Below are 8564 nucleotides of genomic sequence, written 5' to 3'. Positions count from 1 at the left end.
ACAAAGCCAAAAATAAAAAATTAAGTCACTGAGATCGGCAGGGGGAGTAGATGTGGAGATGGGAGGGAAGGGATGGTATGGGGAAAACAAAGGAGGAGACAACAATGTTCAATAGGAAATGTACTCTTTACCTTGCTCATTTAACTGTAACCCATCTGTATAATATTTTTACAATAAAAAATGAAAAAAGTCATGTTCAGAGAAGCCTTGTAAGTATCAAGGAGGAATGCTGAGAGACACTTGTGCCTGTCTTATCACTGGTCTTGCTGATGTTCTTGGACACACAGGTGAGTTCCCTATTCTCAGGTTTAAGTGGTGGGAGCTGGAGCCCACAGTTCGAATCCTGATCCTGCCACCTTCAAATGGCAGGAGATCCTAAGAAACTCATTCCTATCCATATGAATACCAATGGAATGTGATGTTTGTCCTGATTGAATGGGCACTCCTTGAATCATTCTAGAACAAAATCATACACAATTATATTATAGGACACTGATCGATTTTAATTAATACCTTATGAAGGATTTAAACAATCGCATTCACTAAATGGAGGCAGAATGAAATACCTAAGAATTGGGCATCACATAGTATAGAGATGCCATTTTTTCTTCCAGGACTTTCTTTAGTTAATCGGTATATACCATTTTCTGAATGTAGTTTAGTATATGAAACTAGGATATATTATATCTGAACAGAAAATCAATTATTCAAACATTTTTATCAGAAATGCTTATAGCGAATTGTAGAGGTACATCCAAATTACGTATATTTCAAGGCAATGCTTGGTTAATCCTCTTCTCACATTCCCCATTGCTTTCAAGGAAATAATACACATTTTAAGGAAATACCTAGAATGTTTTGGAGAAATAGGTTGACTTTAAACCAGTGAGTTACTCTATGATGCATATTGTTACTTTATATCCAGAAAAGCTAAATTCTTTATCATTTTCCTTAGGCTTTATATTCAGATTTAATCTCTGATGGGTGACAAAGATATAAACATTTTTAAACAGTGGCTAAATTTAGGCTGAGGAATCTAGGTACAATGATACTCCTGCAGATAGGCCTCATCAGTCATGAGACCCTGATATCCAAATGTTAACCAATGCTTTTGGTGTCATGCTTATGAGATTTTGTGTATTATAAACAGTGGCTATTAGAATTTTTTTTGTAATCAACATCATTTCACGGGTTAGGAACTGAAGTGAGACTTTATACTCAGAACAAAATTTAAGGAGGCATCCAAAATTTGTTACCAAGATATACATCATTTAACACAATGTTTTAAAAACGCAAACTAAACGAAATAATTATTGAAAAAAAACAACATTTACAATAAATACAGAATCAGTATGACTGATTTATCTTTTTTTATTGTGAAAATACTATACAGAGGAGTTACAATTACATGGGCAAATAATGAGTACATTTCTTTTTTTTTTTTTTGGGGGGGGGGGTCCGGTCGTGGGGCCTGAACTCTGGGCCTGGGCACTGTCCCTCAGCTCTTCAGCTCAAGGCTAGTGCTCTACCACTTGAGCCACAACGCCACTTCCGGCTTTTTTCTTTTTGCTTATGTGGTGCTGAGGAATCGAACCCAGGGCCTCAGGCATGCAAGGCAAGCACTCTACCACTGAGCCATCTTCCCAGCCCAATGAGTACATTTCTTATCAAACATTGTAGCCTTCTCCTTTGTTTCCCCTTCACATCCCTTCCCATCCTCCTCCCGCACCTCCATCATCCCCCCCGCACCAAATTTGTCAAGTTGATTTTCGACGTAACGACTTTTACATCTCATTGTTGAAATGGGTCCACCTTTATCCTTATTTAAACGATTTGTTTTTTCCCTTCCCCTCCACAAATTATAGAGACATCAAATACTGTGATAGCCGGGTTATACAGTGGGGGAGGGACATACAAAGCAACACAGAAATCATTTTATAAATGTGTTAAAAACAATCGTATGAAAGATAAAAAACCATTTGAATATATATCTTAGGATTCATTTCCCTAACATCAACTTATCTGACCTTTTCTGCTTGACTCAGACATATACTACTTATTGCAAATAAGGGAAACTATAGGACATATGTTTCTTCGGGCCTGACTTACTTCACTTACTATCATTTTTTCCAAGTTTTTCCATTTCCTAACAAATGGGGCAATGTCATTCTTTCTGATATAGGCATAAAATTCCATTGTGTATATATACCAGATTCTCTTGATCCATTCATCTACTGAGGGGCATCTGGGTAGGTACCGTATCTTAGCTATGGTAAATAAGGCTGCAATAAACATAGTCGTGTTGGTAGTTTTAGTATGGTCTTGTTTGGGAACATTTGGGTAAATGCCCAAAAGTGGAATTGATGGGTTATAAGAGAGCTCTATGTGGAGTTTTTTGAGGACCCTCCACACTGCTTTCCAAAGCGGTTGAACAAGTTTACACTCCCACCAACAATACAGTAACTTTCCTTGTGTCCACATCCTGTCCAGCATCTGTTGTTACTAGAGTTCTTGATTATAGCCATTCTAATTGGGGTGAAGTGGTATCTCAATTTTACTCCAGTTGCAATACAGCTTACATGATGACTTTTCTGGTTATATGTTTAGTTAGGTCTTGATATTTAGTTGTAGAAGTTAGGTTCGTTCATATATTTATTTGTCAGAGCAAAGAGGAAATACATTCCTTGCCAGAGTCAACATCCATAGAAATTTTACAGATGTATCCTGCTACTTTGCCAAAGTTTCAAATCAGCTCGAGTAACTTGGGTCTTTTTCTGGATCTAAATAAATAGGTGTGCAATTTTTTCAGTACTAGAAAGATTTTGACCACCATTTATTAAACTAGTATTTTCCAGTAACTACATTTCTCTTTTCATGAGATTTTTAATTCATTTATATTATATGTTGAAGTTTTCCTTTAGGTAACCCACATTCAGTCTTCTACAAAGTGTAATTTGGAGTAGGTTAAAATTATGTAGACTCACGTACACTGCTCAGATTGTATAGTTGCATATTTTTTCTTGTTAAATCAGTAGGAATTAGTTTTCAATATGGATATTATTGGACTTATTCATTGCATTTCTGAATTTTTAAAGTATGTCATGATTTTGTTATTTTATTCTTTTATATATATGCAGATCTCACTCCTTATACAGTCACATTTGTTTTAAACAATTTTATCCATTCAAGGGATTTGCTATATTAGGTTCATCTAGATGAATTTAATTACAAATTAACACAACCTTATTTTTGAGACACAGTTATCTTTATGGCTCTACTCCAAGTTAACACGTATTTGAGTTATTTGTGCTTTCAAAAAAAACTGGACACAACATGTTTTTGTTCCTGGGGTAATTCTACTTTGTTGGTTGTTTTTCCAGTTGTGGTGACTTCAACATAAGTGTGCATTTTATATCAATTGTTTTGTTTCTATATTTTGTTTCATATAACAGAAAGTACAAAAAGAATCAGTGATTGAGAACTTTTCCAAATAGAATTCTAAGAGGGACACTTGAAGCTGTGTGACAACGGGGAATTGGCAGGTCATCAAAGAGGAGGGGTTAGCAGAATAACAGAGACATTGTTTGACATGATTTTAATTCTTCCTCCTCTTGCCTCACTATTTCTAATAGTGTTACTTTAGTGGAAAGTCTTTAGTTGAAAGAAAATAATTTTGTCTGTATGAACTCAGAATTTTAGGTTCAGTTGGGACACACTACACATTCATATTTCATTTTAACTTGAAAAATCTTCTTTCCTTCGTTTAAAATCACAGATGTGAATTTATAATGCTAAAATAGCATCTACTAATTTATATGAAATGGTTCACTTCACATTATATGTAATATAGACTCTAACAATAATAGTGAGTAATATTGTATGTAATAATTGACTTTGGGGGAAATCAATTACAGTGATATTTGTGGGATACTTAGTAATAATAAAACTTATATTTGATTCTATTGAAAAACTCAGTTACATCTAAAAGTAACTCATAGTTATAAACTAATGCTGAAAAAGTAAGATTGTTTCTTGGAAAAAGGCAGAAGTTTCAATAAGCTTGCTTTTTAAAAATTGTCTTGGATCTGGGCTTTGTTGACTCATGCCTGTAATCCTAGCTACCCAAAAGTCTGAGATCTGAGGGTAGTGGTTCAAAGCCAGCCTGGGCAGAAAAGTCTGTGAGACTCTTATCTCCAATATAACTCTTGAAAACTAGAAATGGTACTGTGGCTCTCAAGTTGTATAGTGGCATTCCTGAACTGAAGAGCTGAGGGACAATGCCAGTGTTCAGAGTTCAAGCCCCATGACTGACAAAAAAAAGTGACATGGATTTTTACTTTATTATTTCATGATTTTTTATTGTAAAAATACATACAGTGGGTTTACAATTACATGAATAAGGTAATGAGTACATTTCTTATCCATTGTTGCCTCCTCCGTTGTTTCCCCTTCCCATCCATTCCTATCTCTCCCTCTGCACCTCCCCACCCCACGACAAAGTTATAAAGTTTGGTTTTCGACATAATGTCTTGTACATGTCATTGTTGCAATGGGTCACCCTGTATCCCTATTTGTTTTTCCCTTCCCCTCCCAAAATTATACCAACATCAAATATACTGAAAACAGGGGTTATCCCGTGGAGTAGGAACATGCAAAGCAACAGAGAAATCATCTTACAAATATACTAGAAAAAAGAAAAGAAAAACAATTTGAGTCCTTACCAAGGGGTTCATTTCGCCTAACATCAACATATGTGGCCGTTTCAGCTTGTGTCAGACATAAATTGGTTATTACAAATAAGGGAAACCATGGGACCTATATTTCTTTGGGCCTGGCATACTTCACTTAATTTAATTTTTTCCAAGTCTTTCCATTTCCTAACAAATGGGGCAATGTCATTCTTTCTGATGGAGGCATAGAATTCCATTGTGTATATATACCAGATTTTCTTGATCCATTCATCTACTGAGGGGCATCTGGGTTGGTTCCATATCTTAGCTATGGTAAATAATGCTGCAATGAACATAGTTATGCTGGTAGCTTTAGTATATTCTTGTTTGTGATCACTTGGGTAAATACCCAAAAGTGGGATTGCTGGGTCATCAAGGAGCTCTATGTAGAGTCTTTTGAGGATCCTCCATACTACTTTCCAAAGTGGTTGAACAAGTTTACAATCTCACCAATATCCCGTCCAGGATCTGTTATTATTAGAGTTCTTGATTATAGCCATTCTAAACTGGAGTGATGTTGTATTTCAGTGTTGTTTAGATTTGCATTTCTTTTATGGCTAGGGAGGCTGAGCATTTCTTCATGTGTCTATTAGCGATCCCACTTTCCTTTTCGGAGAAGATTCTCTGTAAGTCTTTAGCCCACTTATTTATTGGGCAGTGGTTTCTTTGAGGATTTGTTGTTGGGGGATTTAATTTTTTGAGTTCCAAGTATATTTTAGATATGAGACCCTTGTCCCTTTTATGGTTAGTGAAGGTCTTCTCCTAATCCATGGGCTTTTTATTGATCTTGTGTGCTTTGTCCTTTGCCATGCAGAAGCTCTGCAATTTCATGCAATCCCATTTGTCCAACCTTTCTTTGATTTGTTGTGTTTATGGGTCTCTATTAAGAAAATTTAGTCCTGTTCCAAGGATATCTAGAGTATCTCCTATTTTGTCCTCTAAAGTTTTTAGGGTGTCTGCTTTGACTCCGAGGTCTTTGATCCATTTGGAATTGATTCTGCTGCAGGGTGATATATAATGATCTAGCTTTTGTTTTCTATAAGTGATTAACCAACGTTGCCAACACCATTTACTAAAGAGGCTATCTTTCTTCCATGCTATTTTTTAGCTCCTTTCTCAAAGATTAGGTGGCTATATGTCAGTGCGTTCATTTTCTGGGTATTCAATTCTATTCCATTGATCCTGAGGTCTGATTTTGTGCAAGTACCAAACTGTTTTCATTACTATGGTTTTGTAGTACAGTTTGAAATTTGGTATTGATATTCCTTCAGCACTGTTGTTTCTGTTGAGGATTGTTTTTGCTATTCTGGGTTTTTACTGTTCCATATGAATTTTTGCATTGCCTCTTCTATTTCCATGAAGAACGAGTTTGGAATATTGATAGGTATCACATTGAATTTGTAGATAGCCTTGGGAAGTATTACCATTTTCATGATGTCGATCTTTCTAATCCAGGAGCATGAGAGTTGTTTTTTTTTTTGTTTGTTTGTTTGGTTTTTTTTTTTTTTTTACCACTTTCTAAGTTCTGATTCGATTTCCTTTTTCAGGTTTTTAAAGTTTTCATCAAAAAGATCCTTCACTTCTTTGATTAAGTTAATTCCTAGGTATTTTAATTTTTGTGGGGTATTATGAATGGAGTTGCTTTCCTAATTTCAACCACGCTTTTCTCATTGCTGGCATACAGAAAAGTCATAGATTTCTGAGAGTTAATTTTATACCCTGCTACTTTGCCAAAGTTTTGAATCATCATGAGTAATTTCTGAGTGGTCCATGGGATTCTTTAAAAACAAGATCATGTCATCTTAAACAGGGAGAATTTTACTTCATCTTTCCCTATTTGGATCCCTTTTTTATTTGCATCTTTTCTTATTGATGTAGATAGTCATTCTAATACTAGATTGAAGAGAAGTGGACAGAGTGGACATCCTTGTCTCCTTCCTGAGTTAAGAGGAAATGGCTTTAGTTTTTCACCGTTAAATATAATGCTGGCTGTAGGCTTGTCATATACAGCCTTTATTGTATTGAGGAATATTCCCTGGATTCATAGTTTTCCCAGAGCCTTCATTATAAAGGGGTGTTGGATCTTGTCAAATACTTTTTCTTCATCTATTGAGATAACAATGTGGTTCTAATCCTTGCTCTTGTTGATGTGATAAGTTACATTAATTGATTTGCATATATTGAACCAGCTTTTCATCACTGAAATAAATACTGATTGATCGTTGTGTATGAGATTTTGGATGAAATGTTGAAGTCGATTGGGCAAAATTTTGTTGAGGTGTTTTACATCAATGTTCATCAAAGAAATGGGTTTATAGTTCTCTTTCTTTGATGAGTCCCTGCCTTGCTTTGGGGTGAGGATTATGATGGCTTCATAGAAAGAATTCTGTAGTGAACTTTCTCTGTCAATTTCATTGAAGAGTTTTTGGAGTATTGGTGTGTGCTCTGCTTTGAAGGCCTTGTAATATTCCATTTAAAATCCATCTTGTCCTGGGCTTTTCTTAAGTGGGAAGTTTCTTATTGCTCTTTCTATTTCTATGCTTGATATGGTCATGTTACTTGATTTATCTCATCTTGGTTGAGTTTCTGCAAGTCGATATTAGCTAGGAAAATGTCCATTTCTACCAGGTTCTCAAACTTATTAGCATAATGGTTTGAGAAGTATTCCTTTATAATGTTCTGAATCTTGGTTGTTTCTGTGGTTATGTTTCCATTCTCATCTTTGAGGTTATTTGGTTGTCTTGTCTTCTTTGTCTGGTAAGAATTCCTAAGGGTCTATCAATTTTGTTAAATTTTTTGAAGAACCAATTCTTTGTTTTGTTGATTCTTTATATGGTGTTTTTGGATTCTAATTCATTTAATTCTGATTTAATTTTAATTATTTCTTTCCATTTCTTGGATTGGGGTTTATCTTGCTGCTCTTTTTTTAAGGAGGTTCAGATGTCTTATTAAATTGATGGTTTCAAATCTCTCTAATTTATTGATATAGGAACTCACAGCTATGAACTTGCCTCTCTGTACTGCCTTTGCTGTGTCCCAGAGGAGCTGGTAATTTGTGTGTTTATTTTTGTTGAATATCATGAAAATTTCTATTTCCTTTCTAATTTCTTCCATGACTCATTTGTGATTCAACAGTGTGTTGTTCAACCTCTATGTGTTACAGGACTTCATTTGTGCCTTTTGGTGTTGAGTTCTAATTTTATTCCCTTGAACGCAGTTTCTCACCCTTTACTGTGGTCTTGTTCGTTTTCTATGCGTAGGACATCTTTATGTACCTTTTGTACAGCTGGTTTGGTGGAGATTTATTGTTTCAATTTTTCTTTGCAATGCACTGTTTTTATTTGACCTTCGGTTATGAAGGAGGGTTTAGCTGGGAACAGTATTCTTGGCTGGTACTTACTTATCTTTAGGGCATGGCATACATCATGCCAGGCTCTTGCTTTATTCATCTCTGCTGAGAAATCTGAGGTTATTCTAATTTTTTTCCTTTTAGAGGCGACTTGACAGCTTTAAGGATCCTTTCCTTGGTCTGAATTGATCCTGTGCAGATTACAATGTGACAGTGGGATGTTCTGTTCTGGTCTGGTCTATATGGGGTTCTAATGGCTTCTTGTATCTGAATAGGCCTATATTTTTGCATGTTTGGGAAGTTCTCTGCTAGGATTCTGTTAAATGTATTTCCTAGACCATTAACTTCTGTCTCTAGGTGCTCCTCTATACCCAGTATCCTCACATTCGCCTTCTGATGGTGTCTTCCAAATATTGAATAGATCGTATTTCTAGAATTTGTCTTGGATAATTGTATGTTCTTTCTCTATAATATCCAGGCTGTCT

The sequence above is a fragment of the Dipodomys spectabilis genome, unplaced genomic scaffold (genome assembly GCF_019054845.1).
Source record: "Dipodomys spectabilis isolate Male_0828 unplaced genomic scaffold, ASM1905484v1 ptg000047l, whole genome shotgun sequence".
Classification (NCBI taxonomy): domain Eukaryota; kingdom Metazoa; phylum Chordata; class Mammalia; order Rodentia; family Heteromyidae; genus Dipodomys; species Dipodomys spectabilis.
Note: the sequence above shows the minus strand (reverse complement) of the source record.